The sequence below is a fragment of the Salmo salar genome, chromosome 15 (genome assembly GCF_965601325.2).
Source record: "Salmo salar chromosome 15, fSalSal1, whole genome shotgun sequence".
Taxonomy (NCBI): Eukaryota; Metazoa; Chordata; class Actinopteri; order Salmoniformes; family Salmonidae; genus Salmo; species Salmo salar.
This window is the reverse complement of record NC_138305.1, coordinates 79,346,705-79,364,317: the sequence shown is the minus strand read 5'-3', so window position 1 is coordinate 79,364,317 and position 17,613 is coordinate 79,346,705. Positions and strand designations below refer to the sequence as shown.

General features: G+C 42.5%; 1 pseudogene; it reads right to left on the bottom strand.

Moving 5' to 3' along the window:
- Positions 1 to 17,332, bottom strand: part of LOC123727314 (uncharacterized) — a 36,431-nt pseudogene extending 19,099 nt beyond the window's left edge.
- Positions 17,333 to 17,613: the final 281 nt, after the last annotated feature.

The window sequence follows — 17,613 nt, the reverse complement described above, 5'->3', positions numbered from 1 at the left end:
GAAAAGGACTTGAGGTCAGTCCAATATCTGTCTGGGTGTCAATGCAAAGCCCCCCCAACACGGGGCCTTAAATCATGCAGAGCTCATGGGGTGCACAGCTTGTGGTCAGCTTAAAGAGGCAGGCTGGAATCCTCTGTCTTAGTGACTTGCTTACATTTTGTATGTATGCGTGAGTGTAAGTATGTCAATGTGTGTGCACAATGTGCATGCAGGAACCTTTAGGGAAGGAGCTCTGAATTGATTGATATTACTTGTTGACTTAGAGGCCTGCTGCCCTGACACAGTCGGTGTTTGGGTTGGCGAAACACCAGTCCCTTACTAACACTTTTTGAAGGGAACCTGTCTGTCCTATATTGTGTGCAGACGTCATACTGTATATGTAACACCTGACCTGTATGCCTCCCGTTAACAAAATCCTCCACTCAATATTGTAGACATCCATCCACATATGTGGGTCTAACAAGCTTGTCCAGTCCAGTCACCCAAATCGAGAGGAAATGGGATTTACTGCCCCCAGTGTTATAATCCAACCACTTAAAGGCCCCTCTCCCTTGTCAGCGGTCTCTCCTTTTGTGTGTGCCGAGAAATATGTTCCCATTTAATAGACAGGTGATCAAACCAGCTGAGAGACAGCTTTGGCCAAGATGGGATGTCTACACACTTTTACCCAGTCTCCCCTATTGTCTCCATAATGTCACAGCTGTGACCCTGTCTGCAACCTTCCCTCATTTGGGCTTTCATACTCTTTTCTTCGCCCATACCTTCTGCCCCATTTCATACTGTCTGGATCCCGCCCTACACGTGGACCCTAGTAACAGCATCTTGCTCCTAGCTCCGACCACCCTCCCAGCTTCTCACATCTAATCCCATTTTAATTTGGCTTCTTTTCCACAATCTGCCACTTCTAACATGAGAGAGAGAGAATCTTGAGTCGCACACTGTTCTGAAGACGCTGCCATCTTTTTTTAACATACAGTATGCTTCATAGTCTTCCGCTTTTCACGGAAGAATTCACCCAAAATTCACCCAACTTATTGTGGGAAGCTTGTGGAAGGCTACCCAAAACGTTTGACCCAAGTTAAACAATTTAAAGGCAATGCTGCCAAATACTAATTACGTGTATGTAAACTTCTGACCCACTGGGAATGTGATGAAAGAAATAAAAGCTGAAATAAATCCTTCTCTCTACTATTATTCTGACATTCACATTCTTAAATAAAGTGGTGATCCTAACTGACGTAAGACAGGGAATTTTTACTAGGATTAAATGTCAGGAATTGTGAAAAACTGAGTTTAAATGTATTTGGCTAAGGTGTATGTAAACTTCCGACTTCAACCTCATATATATAATTCTCACAATGCATTATTTCGGTATAAAGTTGTCCTACAGACTATCAATGCATACTGTCAATTTTTTTTTAAAGGTTGGAGGTGGATCACCATTCTCCAAAGTCCACAAGAGAACAAGTTAGAAATACTATATGATCTGGCTGTAGATGGCGGTGATGTGCTATGAATGACCGTCTGTTCATCACACTATTGTGCCGAACCCAACCGTAATCTGCTGGCTCAGATCATTTCTTTTCACCGACCCCAAACGTAATCTGCTGGCTCAGATAATTTCTTTTCACTGAAGCCAAACCGTAATCTGCTGGCTCAGATCATTTCTTTTCACCGACCCCAACCGTAATCTGCTGGCTCAGATAATTTCTTTTCACTGAAGCCAAACCGTAATCTGCTGGCTCAGATCATTTCTTTTCACCGACCCCAACCGTAATCTGCTGGCTCAGATCATTTCTTTTCACTGAAGCCAACCGTAATCTGCTGGCTCAGATCATTTCTTTTCACTGAAGCCAACCGTAATCTGCTGGCTCAGATCATTTCTTTTCACATTGTCCTTTCCAGCAAGGTTCCAGTTATTATGATGAATGCACACCCACTCCAGCCCAGTACAGATCAGCTCGGCTGGGTTTAGTTTGGCTCAGTAGTGTGAAAAAGGTGCTCTCTATCGTCCTGATTGGGTCTGAGCTCATTGGTACCCTGTTGCCCATTAGCAGCCATTAGTGGCCTGCCTCAGATTTTGGCACACCACTGGTAGTGGTGGTTAACCATCAACCAGTGGTGTCTGTGTGACGATAGTCAGCGAAGGGAGGGCACTATGGTGCTAATGAGAGCAGAGGACGGCCTTTCCCTCTCTTTTGTCTCCCTCTCTCCCTGTGTCATTATCTTAATGTGTCTCCCTCGCTCCCCACTAAAAGGCCTCAGCCAGTTTGGCCTGAGGTACACAGATGCTAATCTGAAGCCCAGTGAAAATGGCAGTAAATGAAAATTAATTGATTCTCATTCAGGCTCCTTGTGAGTTCGCTGTTCTCTGCCCTGTGTTTTCTTAATATGCGGACCTTGCCTGTTGAACAATACGTGCATAACCCTACACCTACCCAACTCAAACACATGGTAATGTACTTGCCATTGCTAGGCAGGCCGAATGAGGAGAGCGAGAGAACGTAACGTCTTGAATTGTATGTACTGTACATTCGCTATTTGACCCGTAACCAGTGTAGACCTCACAATGATGTTCTTGAGATGTGCATCGTCTATGTATAGATCATTTTGGGCCATATTTCACAATCATATTGACTAATGAAGTTATTGCAAAGAGTAATAAGAATCTAGATATTGGCCCACATGTTGTCCATTCACTAAACTGTAATGCATGCAATCACCCCTTTACTAGCCATACATGGTGTTACAAAAACATCCTCAGCAAGGAATGAAAAGTAATACAGTACAGTACACTTGTAACCTGTTGCCATTACAACCTGCTCACTGCTTCATAATTGGTCGTATTTGCATTATACCAATATTGTGGTTTGAATATGGTGCTAGAGTGAGATCTATTAAAAGGAGGGTTAACTGTTCTGTGGGATTAGCGTAATGAGCTGTGACCAATTGTGGTGTAACAGGCACCAGAGCAGGAGTTCACCCTCTTCAACCTCAGGAGGCTGAAGAAATGTGGCTTGTCACCTAAAACACTCACAAACTTTTACAGATGCACAATCGAGAGCATCCTGTCGGACTGTATCACCGCCTGGTACGGCAACTGCACCGCCCTCAACCGCAAGGCTCTCCAGAGGGTAGAGCGGTCTGCACAACACATCACCGGGGGCAAACTACCTGCCCTCCAGGACACCTACAGTACCCGATGTCACAGGAAGGCCAAAAAGATCATCAAGGATAACAACCACCCGAGCCACTGTCTGTTCACCCTGCTACCATCCAGAAGGCGAGGTCAGTACAGGTGCATCAAAGCTGGCACCGAGAGACTGAAAAACAGCTTCTACTTCAAGGCCATCAGACTGTTAAACAGCCATCACTAACATAGAGAGGCTGCTGCCAACATACAGACTCAAATCTCTGGCCACTTAAATAAATGGACTTAATAAAGGTATCACAAGTCACTTTAAAAAACGACACTTTAATAATGTTAACATATCTGACATTACTCATCGATTCTATACCATCTACTGCATCTTGCCTATGCCGCATCACTCATCCATATATTTATATGTACATATTCTTATTCCTCCCTTTACATTTGTGTGTATAAGGTAGTTGTTGTGAATTTGTTAGATTACTTGTTAGATATTACTGCATTGTCGAAACTAGAAGCATAAGCATTTCACTACACTCGCATTAACATCTGCTAACCATCAAATTTCAAATCAAATCAAATTTATTTTTATATAGCCCTTCGTACATCAGCTGATATTCTCAAAGTGCTGTACAGAAACCCAGCCTAAAACCCCAAACAGCAAGCAAAGCATGTGAAAGAAGCACGGTGGCTAGGAAAAACTCCCTAGGAAAAACTCCCTAGAAAGGCCAAAAACCTAGGAAGAAACCTAGAGAGGAACCAGGCTATGAGGGGTGGCCAGTCCTCTTCTGGCTGTGCAGGGTGGATATTAAAACAGAACATGGTCAAAATGTTAAAATGTTAAAATGTTCATAAATGACCAGCATGGTCAAATAATAATAATCATAGTAGTTGTCGAGGGTGCAACAAGCACGTCCGGTGAACAGGTCAGGGTTCCATAGCCGCAGGCAGAACAGTTGAAACTGGAGCAGCAGCACGGCCAGGTGGACTGGGGACAGCAAGGAGTCATCATACCAGGTAGTCCTGAGGCATGGTCCTAGGGCTCAGGTCCTCCGAGAGAAAGACAGAAAGAGAGAAAGAGAGAATTAGAGAGAGCATATTTAAATACACACAGGACACCGGATAAGACAAGAGAAATACTCCAGATGTAACAGACTGACCCTAGCCCCCCGACACATAAACTACTGCAGCATAAATACTGGAGGCTGAGACAGGAGGGATCAGAAGACACTGTGGCCCCATCCGATGATACCCCCGGACAGGGCCAAACAGGCAGGATATAACCCCACCCACTTTGCCAAAGCACAGCCCCCACACCACTAGAGGGATGTCTCCAACCACCAACTTACCGTCCTAAGACAAGGCCGAGTATAGCCCACAACGATCTCCGCCATGGCACAACCCAAGGGGGGGGCGCCAACCCAGACAGGAAGACCACGTCAGTGACTCAACCCACTCAAGTGACGCACCCCTCCCATGGACGGCATGGAAGAACACCAGTAGGCCAGTGACTCAGCCTCTGTAAAAGGGTTAGAGGCAGAGAATCCCAGTGGAAAGAGGGGAACCGGCAAGGCAGAGACAGCAAGGGCGGTTCGTTGCTCCAGCCTTTCCGTTCACCTTCACACTCCTGGGCCAGACTATACTTAATCATAGGACCTACTGAAGAGATAAGTCTTCAGTAAAGACTTAAAGGTTGAGACTGAGTCTGCGTCTCTCACATTGGTAGGCAGACCATTCCATAAAAATGGAGCTCTATAGGAGAAAGCCCTACCTCCAGCCGTTTGCTTAGAAATTCTAGGGACAATTAGGAGGCCTGCGTCTTGTGACCGTAGCGTACGTGTAGGTATGTACGGCAGGACCAAATCGGAAAGATAGGTAGGAGCAAGCCCATGTAATGCTTTGTAGGTTAGCAGTAAAACCTTGAAATCAGCCCTTGCCTTAACAGGAAGCCAGTGTAGGGAGGCTAACACTGGAGTAATATGATCAAATTTTTTGGTTCTAGTCAGGATTCTAGCAGCCGTATTTAGCACTAACTGAAGTTTATTTAGTGCTTTATCCGGGTAGCCGGAAAGTAGAGCATTGCAGTAGTCCAGCCTAGAAGTAACAAAAGCATGGATTAATTTTTCTGCGTCATTTTTGGACAGAAAATTTCTGATTTTTGCAATGTTACGTAGATGGAAAAAAGCTGTCCTTGAAACAGTCTTGATATGTTCTTCAAAAGAGAGATCAGGGTCCAGAGTAACGCCGAGGTCCTTCACAGTTTTATTTGAGACGACTGTACAACCATCCAGATTAATTGTCAGATTCAACAGAAGATCTCTTTGTTTCTTGGGACCTAGAACAAGCATCTCTGTTTTGTCCGAGTTTAAAAGTAGAAAGTTTGCAGCCATCCACTTCTTTATGTCTGAAACACAGGCTTCTAGCGAGGGCAATTTTGGGGCTTCACCATGTTTCATTGAAATGTACAGCTGTGTGTCGTCTGCATAGCAGTGAAATTTAACATTATGTTTTCGAATGACATCCCCAAGAGGTAAAATATATAGTGAAAACAATAGTGGTCCTAAAACGGAACCTTGAGGAACACCGAAATTTACAATTGATTTGTCAGAGGACAAACCATTCACAGAGACAAACTGATATCTTTCCGACAGATAAGATCTAAACCAGGCCAGAACTTGTCCATGTAGACCAATTTGGGTTTCCAATCTCTCCAAAAGAATGTGGTGATCGATGGTATCAAAAGCGGCACTAAGATCTAGGAGCACGAGGACAGATGCAGAGCCTCGGTCTGACGTCATTAAAAGGTCATTTACCACCTTCACAAGTGCAGTCTCAGTGCTATGATGGGGTCTAAAACCAGACTGAAGCGTTTCGTATACATTGTTTGTCTTCAGGAAGGCAGTCAGTTGCTGTGCAACAGCTTTTTCTAAAATTTTGGAGAGGAATGGAAGATTCGATATAGGCCGATAGTTTTTTATAATTTCTGGATCAAGATTCGGCTTTTTCAAGAGAGGCTTTATTACTGCCACTTTTAGTGAGCTTGGTACACATCCGGTGGATAGAGAGCCGTTTATTATGTTCAACATAGGAGGGCCAAGCACAGGAAGCAGCTCTTTCAGTAGTTTAGTTGGAATAGGGTCCAGTATGCAGCTTGAGGGTTTGGAGGCCATGATTATTTTCATCATTGCGTCAAGAGATATAGTACTAAAACACTTTAGTATCTCCCTTGATCCTAGGTCCTGGCAGAGTTGTGCAGACTCAGGACAATGGAGCTTTGGAGGAATACCCAGATTTAAAGAGGAGTCTGTAATTTGCTTTCTAATGATCATGATCTTTTCCTCAAAGAAGTTCATAAATTTATTACTGCTGAAGTGAAAGCCATCCTCCATTTGCGAAGGCTGCTTTTTAGTTAGCTTTGCAACCATGTGTATGTGACCAATCAAATTTGATTTGATTTGATTTGACACCCCAGCTCTTCCCTCCAGTCCCTTCTGCTCTGCCACACTGTCCACCCTGTTTGTTTACCAATCAATCGATCACCTTCCATTTTCTTTTTTTTTCGTCCTTAACCAAGCCTCTCCTCCTCTGCCGGGTCATTGAGGGGGTCAGAGTGGGCGTTCAGCTGAGCTCTAATCCTGGGGGTGGGAGGGGGGGGATCTCATTTCTCACATGTATAGGACCATGTAAGGGCCTGTATCCACAAAGTGTCTCAAAGTATAGGAGAGCTGATCTAGGATGTGTTTTGTCCTTTCAGTCATAATGAATAAAATGATATGGACAGGGAAGACCTGATCCTAGATCAGCACTCCTACTCTGAGACACTTTGTGAATACGGGCCCAGACCTGGGTGGGGTTTGGGACTGTTCCATTGGTTCGATTCCGCCAGGTAAGTGCAGCTTAAATATTAGAAAGAAAACAAACGCTATGAAACCAGGTCTGATATTTTTCCATGAACATAGCAGCCACATCAAACCAAACACATTTGATAGTGGAGTTTATGGTTTGCTGTGACAATGTGCTTGGGAAATTCCCTCATGATCTTATCCATAGATATTTCTACAGAATGGCAAGGATTAAAATGAATCAACAAAAATAGAACTGTGATTTATTCTCTGTGAGGCTGTTATTGCGGTTATCTAGTTGAATTTATGGAATGTCACACATGGTGTTTATCTAACCGGGATGAAAAACATCAAGACCTCCCAGAAAGGCCCTTTCAGATGGAACCCAATCACATTCAGTCCATTTAGCTGATGACAGATAGCTTTACACCATCTCTCAGACAGTACCGTGAGACTGAGCTCACCCACTTAACACATAGACATTTACCATACATAAAATACCCCAAAAATCTGACAGAAAGTTACACTTCAGAATCTCAAACCAATCAACCCCCCCCCTAAAAAATGTTTTTATAAAAAGCTTTGCTACGTTTTGAGAGTGTGAAAGAAAACGAGCGATGGCCCGCAATGAAAAGAGGGACATTTGCTAAGCTATCATTCATGAGTGAGGGTCCCATGCCTCCACAAGCTTGCTCCCAGCTCCACACACTTGTTGCCATTGTGACACACTGGCAGTGAGAAGCCTCTGTGGTCCAAAGGGATCAATTCAAATACTGACAACAACACACTAAACCAGGCTGCCATTTGTCCCAAGCAAACCCCCAAGAAACCCCTCTCTCCCCATCTGTCAGGGGGCCCCCAAGGCACATTGTGTGTATGTGAATGTGTGTGGGAGGGAAAGGGGGTGTGTGAGAGGAGGTTAATCAAGATTTGGATGAGGAAGAGAAGAGGGGGAGGTGAAGGAGTGTGTATGTGTGTGTATGTATGTGTGTGTGTGTGTGTGTGTGTGTGTGTGTGTGTGTGTGTCTAAGAGAGAGAGGGAGTGAGTGGATGTGTGGGAGGAGAGGAGCTGGTCATTATGCTGATTTTCCTGTTTTCTTTTCAATGCCATTAGAAGAATACATTCTTGTACGTTCCTTTCTTTTTGGTCAGGCAGTCTCTGTCACCTACGCTGCCCATTTTTATGCTACAGCAAGGGTGGTCACAGAGGGAACTAGAATCTGGGAATCAGGTCAATTATAGACGATGTCTTGCTGATAAGAGAAAGAAATTGAGAGAGAGAAAGACAGTGAGGGAAAGAGAGGGGGTCTGCTGTTTTATAATAAACCTTTAGAATAGCACCAGGTCACCTTACAGACAGAGTGGAGCTTGACTTGGCTGCCTGGTTTTGTCCTGCCTGTTGTGACGCTCCTAACAAGAGCCGTTCTCACACACCAGCCCCCCCCACCCCCCCGAGCACTTTCTCACCAAGCTGCTTCACACGCATCTATGCAACTGCAAATTCTCAGTCCCTATTTTAATTAGAAAATCTGAACAGTCCCTTTTAACCTCTTCCATGCAGCAGACCATGTCAAAGCAACAATCCCTGTTCAGTTTTCATCCCGGTGGACCTGAAACCACCTGAGCTCTCTCCCCTGCTGACGGTAGCCTTGGATTGGAGTTGGCTCTAGGCCACAATAGGACAAGTACTGACCCCTGACCTTTGCAGCGACCCATTCTCTTCCAGGGGTTAGGGGCTGTGGCAGATGTGGGTAAACTTCCAGCAAACTAGAGAATGGAGCACACTTGTTAAAAGGGGGTCTGTTTTCTCCCTGTCTTTTGAGCAAGTAAACCCCAAGTGGAAGATGGTTCTAATTGGGAAAAGGTTAAAATGTGAGGTTCAAATAGCAGCAGACCAGCTGAAGCACACAGTGGCTATCAGTGGAGGAGCAGGAGACTCAGTAGATGAAAAGGTGTTGGTTCAGGCATGGTCCTAATTGGGGTTATGTGTGATAGGTATCAAAAGAAGCTCCCGGTAGCATCACTGCACACCAATTTAATTGGGATAGGTCTAAATATGAAGAAAATACTGAATTGACAGAAAAGGGTTAGGGTTATTTAGCTAGCCAGCAATTAATGTAAGAAAATTTTACAAATATGTAAAATCTCTATGAACATTTAATGTACACCTTGTAGTCAGTGATTTTAAATGAAAGTATAGAGCAGGCCTAACCTATCACAGAGACATGAATGATTGCTGCAGTTTGCAGACATTCCAACTTACTGAGTATGACAGTTCATTATGGGGTGGCAGTGTAGCCTAGTGGTTAGAGCGTTGGACTAGTAACCGAAAGGTTGCAAGATTGAATCCCAGAGCTGACAAGGTACAAAATCTGTCGTTCTGCCCCTGAACAAGGCAGGTAACCCACAATGGCCGTCATTGAAAATAAGAATTTGTTCTTATTCTTAACTGACTTGCCTAGTTAAATAAAGGTAAAATGATCACTTACATAAACATCCTTAGAGAATAAGATAAACATACATTAAGCCACAGGCATTTTAAACCTGTTACCAAACGACTGATGATCCTATAGATTCCCAGTGGGTTAACCATAGTCTCCCTTTCTGCCTGCTACACCAGTTTCTCTCAGTCACTGACTGACCATTGTCTGTATATTGAATGCTTTTGATTCTTGTTGTATAGCCTATTTGAACAATAACCTGGGCCTACCTGTATATGATTGTATTGTTTGATTAACAACAAAGTATTATGAACACCTATTTGTAACACAATTTTTTAAGCCACTGCATTTTTAAGAGATGCTTCTTTTTTTTTTTACTGCGTTGATTATCTTTTTGGACTTTTGGAAAGGGGGAAAATAGGGCATTCTGACAGACATGTAATTTCAAGGAAATTATGATCCACGACCAATGCGTACGAAATAAGTCCTTCCACCGTTTCCATTGAAGAGGTGGGATGTCCCCTTAACGCCGGTAGGTGGCAATCATAAACAACTTCAGACTCGTAATGCCGATGATCGACCGATGATTATCCTGCAGCCAGAGCACGCCAATCGGTAATTCAAACCTTGCTGCTTCGTATCAAATGTTTAGATATCATCTTTCAAAGCTTTCCTGTGTAAGTGCATGTAGGCTACTCAGTCAATGTTTCTCATCAATACGCCATCAGCATAAAAAAGTCTTTGCAATTGCGACAACCCAGAAACGAATGTCATGATATGTTGTTTTGAGAACTAAACAAAGTAAACCAAATGACCTGCTACTTGTCCACAGTTATCATCTATCTGGAGGCCATTGCATTCATATTCATTTCTTCCTTTTCTCTCGCAGTCGACTCGCAAAAGAAAATGTATTGGATGAGACTCACAATGTGCATTATCCATAGGCTGTACTGAAGTGTAGGCCTATGAAGCCTACATAGCCTATGTGGTCTGTATGTCACTCACCACAATGATGGGGACAGAGTCTCATGTTGTGAGAAAGTTTAACGAGATTATCAATTTAATTTTTGGGCAACACTTCAAATATAGATTTTTGTCTCTTACCTACAATATATTTTAACGATTGTCGTATTCATGGTCAATGGAAGCCCACATTCCTTGCATTGAGATTGGCTTAACAATTTAATTTGGGTTGCCTAGTTTTCGGCTTGTCATTTTCACATGCCAGTAGAACAGTGTTTCCCAAACTCAGTCCTGGGGACCCAAAGGGGTGCACATTTTGGGTTTTGCCTTAGTATTACACAGCTGATTCGAATAATAAACGCTTGATGATTAGTTCATTATTTGAGTCAGCTGTGTAGTGTTAGGACAAAAAACTAAATGTGCACCCCTTGGGGTCCCGAGGACCGAGTTTGGGAAACGCTGCAGTAGAATAATGCCATTCAGGAATTCTGCTGACTTCACATAATGAGTTTTGAGACTAATGGTTAAAGGCATTAGTCTGTAAGACTTGCAGAGACAATGGTTGGGAAAGGTAATAACCAGGCATTTAAATCACCCCAAATGGGACAGGCTCATTGGGCACTGTGGGGAGACCCTTTCTCCAGCCCTGTAAACTCCACTCATCTCTTTGCTAAAAAATGTCAGGAAGTCAAGCCGAGCATTCCCATTCCTGGGGTGTCAGCGGGGTTACAGCACCGGTGTGTCCCGAGTGTGAACCTCTTCTCATTTTTCCATGGCCAAAGAGTCATAAATGTCTTGTTCCTATTGTGTGGGAACTCATCATGGACATTGTCTCTGAGGCTCTGCTCACCAGTAGCCAATAAGGTGAACATGGTCTCCTATCGAGCTGCAGTCTAGCATTCCTGGCATTTCCAGTCGGCTTTCTGGCATAAGGTCAGCAGAGACACAGTCAAGCCGTGGAACGAGGTTTTGGTCCTTCTCCCTAGTATGGAGACTGTTGTTGTCTCCTGGTTGGAATGTCTTTGTCTCCCAAACAAGTGGTCCCCCAGAGTGATGGTCAGGACAGGACCCAAACAAACTAATTTGGATCTGCGTCTAGACAAAGTCAGAGTTGCTTAATAATTCTGACATAAGTATATTAGTATTATTCACTTCTCTATCTGAGGAAATTGATGATCAGTTTCTTGATTTCTCCACTTTTCTGTCTTAATCATGATACAGTAATAATCTCTCGGCTGCTGTTTTGTAACGTAAGTGTATGCAGAACACTAACAAGATATGGGCCTATCGCCATCTTTCTCAATCACATGAAACTGTCCTGACCGGCATAACAAATATACTTCCAACACATCTCTGAATGCGTCAGCACTCTCCTTTTTTACATGGTGCCAGCTGTACGGTAGAGCACTGAGGTAAAAAAAAAAATGTCTAGCTTTAAGATCCGCTGTCAAAGTCCCCCCTCCCCTTCTTCTTCACCATGTAATATCTTTAATCTCTGGGGTTCCTTCCTACCTCTGCTGCTTGAGCGCCGCACTAAATGTGTGAGAGAGGGTGCGAGATCTCAGCCACTCAGCTGCTCTGGGGTCAATGTTGTGTTACAGTGAATGACTTCAGTCCTGCAGGGCAGGAGACTGTGCTGACACACGATCTAGCAGCCTCATAGCTAAGGCATCTCGTCCTAATCACCGCTGCAGCAGGAGTCCCTGCTTCATTATGAGCCCGGCACTACTTTCCCAGGAAGGTAACCAGGGGCATCCTGGCCTTTACCACAATACACTGCAGGGGGGGTGGGGGAGTTGCAACCATCTACAATGGTGTCATTTTTCCTGGTTTTAATCAAAACGCTGAGAGATTAGATTTTTTCTTCTTTCAATACTTAAGCCTAACTGTGTTTATGTAGCTCTCTTGCTGTTTGGTTTTACTACATAGTCAAAAGGATTCAGTAGATTACTGTACTTATTTCGTCACTACTTATAGGAATTCATTTGTTTTCTTATTTTTGTTGCTCTCGCGATCTGCTTTCTGTTGACAAGTAAGTTGGCTGGGCGGGACTTTGACATGGGACATGTTCAGTGAATGAGTGGAGAGATATGAGCGGAGAGATATGAGTGGAGAGATATGAGTGGAGAGATATGAGTGGAGAGATATTGTGTCTGTTAGTTTCCGCTTTGTGGCTAGTCACTGAGTTCCTGCGCAATGTGTGTAAGCTATAGAAAGATAAAATAGCAGAGAGCAGGGCCCTCTGGTTGTGATTTAGGCTTTCTCAGGGCTTTCATTTGATGTGGAATCTAATTAGAAGTGGAGCCGCTAGGAACTGGGGGTCCTGCTGTGCTCTGTAGTGCTGTCCACCAGAGTGCATTGTGACAAACTATCATTTGAGTATTGCAGACAAACACCCCTCTTAAATATATCTTCTCCACTCATACCTGGTAGACTCTCTGAGGTATTCCCCCTGATGTTCATCATTCAATGACTGTACATCTGTAGATTTGAATCTGAAAATGTACTGGGAATAAATCTCCTTAATTTGAGCATATTATTATATCTAGCTATCAGCCTGATTTACAAGTATAGGTGAGTCATAAAAGTACCCATTTTCTTTTGCTGACAAAAGCGAGTAACATCAACTCTTACTTGCTGTCATAAAATAAGGCAGTAAAGGGAAATGTGCATGCCCTAACACAGTGGAGCCAACCAGAGAAGAATGCAGTTTAACAGTCCTGATTTAGTCTCGTTATTGAGAGATTATTAGCTTTAATCTAGTAAAGAGGGAGCGTGACGTCCCAATCACCATCCAGGTCTTTTCAAACAGAAGGGGGATTTAATTATTTTATTTGCATTATTATATTTTTATGTACAAAACAAATACAAAAACAGAAACATACAAACAAGAGTACATAAACCTAACAGACAAGGGTATTAAATATCGAGATATATTTTCAATTTGTCCAAAAAGTTATGGTACGTATTGCTTTCTTGTTTTTACACTTAGTTTTGAAATGATATAATATTTGGAAATTATAACAATCTTAAACAATGTGAAGAGGGGTTTGTTCTCCGCCCACTTCATTTCATAGATAAAGAATCTGCCATGAAAAATAAACAAATTAACAATGAAAGTTTAATCAGAGTCCATATCATTTGGATCAAAATAAAATAGAATATCCGAGTCTTTCAAATCAACATTAGTAGTCGTTTCTTTTTAAATAAAATCTTCTAACTCACTCCAAAATCTTCTGACACAAGAACAGTCCCAAAATAAATGTTCAAGAGTCTCTGGGTCACAACCACAAAATGCATATTTGTTATCAATAGCTATTTTGAATCTGTGTATAATAAATTTCTTTACAGGGTAGATTCAATGAATGAGTTTGTATGATTCTTCTTTCACCTTATTAGATATATAGACCACCAATCTGTTGGAATATAAAATGAGGGATTATATTCCAAATGCAATCCTTATTTCTTAAATCATTTTGTATACATTTGATCTTAAAGATTATATTAGAGGTTTTAAAATCCAGAGCGTTCCATCCTCCCTCACTTTGGGTGCTACATACAGTACTACCACTTTTCATAATCATTTAGTATCAACCATTTTACTTACTGACAGAGGAACATCCAAAGCAAGGGAGGTATAAACTAATCTGGACAGACCTTCAGATTTTGACAAAAGTACATGTCCAGATAAAGAAACATTTGTAAATAACCAAGGGTTAAATCTCTTTCCAATTTTCTCTACAATAGGAGAGAAATTCAAGTTGGCTCTTTCTTTCTGATCTTTGCTATTCTTTAATACCATTATATGTGATCACATCTTTTACAGGGATATTACATATTGAGTTTAAGTCACATCTTTTCAACGTAAATAATTCACATTTTGTAATATTCAGAGATAAACCAGATACATGTGGGAAGGCATTAATACACTCAATAGCTTTCCTGACTTCGTTATGATCTTTTTACAAAATGGTGGCGTCGTCAGCCAATTGTGAACATTTTATCTCTTTATCTTGTGTCTGAATATCCCTAAAACTATCCTTATTGATATGAAGTGCCATAACTTGTATGACCAATAAAAAAATGAGAAATTGGGCATTCTTTAATTCTGCGTATAATGTCGAATATCTGTGAAGTTCCATGGGATAATTTAACAGAGATGTTACTATTCCTGTAAAGTGACTTAATTACACTTTGAAAATATTGATCAAAACCAAAAAATCGAAGAGTCCCAAAAATAAAATAATGTTAAACTATATCAAAAGCCTTGTAAAAGTCTAGAAATTAAATAAAGCTATCTTTCATAATGTGCTCGTTGTAGTCTGTCAAGTCCAATACTAGTCGAATATTATTACATATCCAGTACCAGTCAAAAGTTTGGACACACCTACTCATTCAAGGATTTTTCTTTATTTGTACTATTTTCTACATTGTAGAATAATAGTGAAGACATCAAAACTATGAAATAACCAAAAAGTGTTAAACATATCAACATTTATGTTATATTTGAGATTCTTCAAATAGCCACCCTTTCCCTTGATGACAGCTTTGCAGACTCTTGGCATTCTCTCAACAAGCTTCATGAGGTAGTCATCCTGGAATGCATTTCAATTAACAGGTGTGCCTTCTTAAAAGTTTATTTGTAGAATTTATTTCCATCTTAATGCGTTTGAGCCAGTACATTTTATGGCAAGAAGAGCTCAAATAAGCAAAGAGAAAGAAAGTCCATCATTACTTTAAGACATGAAGGTCAGTCAATCCGGAAAATTTCAAGAACTTTGAAAGTTTCTTCGAGTGCAGTCGCAAAAACCATCAATCGCTATGATGAAACTGGCTCTCATGAGGACCACCACAAGAATGGAAGACCCAGAGTTACCCCTGCTGCAGAGTATAAGTTCATTAGAGTTACCAGTCTCAGAAATTACCATCTCAAAAAAATGCTTCACAGAGATCAAGTAACAGACACATCTCAACATCAACTGTTCAAAGGAGACTGTGTGAATCAGGCCTTCATGGGCGAATTGTTGCAAAGGAACCACTACTAAATAATAATAAGAGACTTGCTTGGCCCAGAAACCCAAGCAATGGCCATTAGACTGGTGGAAATTGGTCCTTTGGTCTTGAGTCCAATTTGGAGATTTCTGGTTCCAACCGCCGTATCTTTGTGAGACGCGTTGTGGGTGAACGGATGATCGCTGCATGTGTATTTCCCACCGTAAAGCATGGAGGAGGAGGTGTTATGGTGTGTAGGTGGTTTGCTGTTGACACTGTCTGTGATTTATTTATTTAGAATTCAAAGCACAATTAACCAGTATGGCTACCACAGCATTCTGCAGCGAAATGCCATCCCATCTGGTTTGGGCTAGGTGAGACTATCATTTGTTTTTCAACCGGACAATGACCCAACATACCTCCAGGCTGAGTAAGGGCTATTTTACCAAGAAGGAGAGTGATGGAGTGTTGCATCAGATGACCTGGCCTCCACAATCCCCCGACCTCAACCAAATTGAGATGGTTTGCGATGAGTCAGACCACAGAGTGAAGGAAATGCAGTCCAGGTGAAGCTGGTTGAGAGAATTCCAAGATTGTGCAAAGCTGTCATCAAGACAAAGAGTGGCTACTTTGAAGATTCTCAAATATAAAATATATTTTTATTTGTTTAACACTTTTTCAGTTACTACATGTTTCCATATCATGTAGGGGTAAACAGCAAACCAAAAGCCGCCTCATGGGTCTCCCGGTGGCGGCCGGTACGAGTATTGAACCTGCATCTGTAGGTTCTATACGTAGCGTTGCTACAGATGCAGGTTCAATACCCGTGCCGGCTGCCACTGGGAGACCCATGAGGCGGCTTTTGGTTTTAATTTAGAATCCTCCAATCCTCTATATGTAATTAATGGCGGAGAGTCACGTCATATTTTTCGATATACTGTAGGCCTACCGTAGGCGACATGAGTCTCACTAGTGTTGAGTAATGTGCTGTTAAAAGTGGTGTAGGTCTTATTTATTTAAAGAGCATATTGAAGTTAGAAGCAATAGGATTTTAAGCACAAAGTAACAAATCACAGAGAGGTGTTGGTAAAGGTTTATTGTCCTGCTAATAGCCCATACTGGGCTATTATAATACTGTACATGGTGTCCAGGTCAGGATAACCAAAACATTTCTTTATTAAAGAATTGGTACTTGTTTATTTTGATCCAAAGCCATGAATGAGTGAGTCACTCCTGTAGGTGCCGGACTATATGTCCGTGCCATCAATTTGATAATATATAACGATATTTTGGAGATTATTTCATTTTCAAAAACCTAAAGTGAGCGATTGTAATCTGAGTAAAGTCCAAAATAATATTTGTAAAGGCCAAACAATTTATTTCTATTTTCAGAGGGAGAGAAACGCTGGGCCAATTGTGCGCCGCCCTATGGGACTCCCAATCATGGTCGGATGTGATACATAATAATAATACTTTTTGTTGTATTATTTTTTATATTTTCTGGTGGATTAAATTGAAAGGATGAGGAGTGGACCAGTCACCTCTGCTGAGGCGCGGGAAATCTGTCAGTCCGGCTGAGATGCGGGAGCATGGTGACCTACAGCGCCGGAGAGATAGCATACGTGACGGTACACCCTCCCGGCGAGTTCGGCTCCAGCCGCAGGACCCCAATCAAAGGGACGGTCCCGGGGATCAGGAGTGGACCAGTCACCCCTGCTAATGCGCAGGAACCTGTCGCCGGCTGGAGCGCGGGAACCTGACAGACCGGATGAGGCAGGGGAGCCTGGCGATCCAGGTAATGCATGAGAGCCTGATGAGCCGGTGGAAGCAGGAGAGCCTGGCAATCCGACGAAGGCATGAAAGCCCAACAAGCCGGCTGAGGCAGGGGAGCCTGGCAATCCGGCTAAGGCATGAGAGCCTGTAGCGACTCTCGGACCCGACATCATTCCCACCAAAACAAAACAACAACAAAAAACACTCCCTGATTCTTCCCTTAGGTGAGGCGTCATTCTATAACGATGTGCGCTGAGAGTCGGGAAGCAAGTTCAGGGAGTGAGTGTTTTAATAAATTAAATGGAACATAATACAAAACAAGAAACACTAACAGCACACAGACAAGAAACAGAAACAATGACACCTGGGGAAGGAACCAAAGGGAGTGACATAGATAGGGAAGGTAATCAGGGAAGTGATGGAGTCCAGGTGAGTCTGATGACACGCAGGT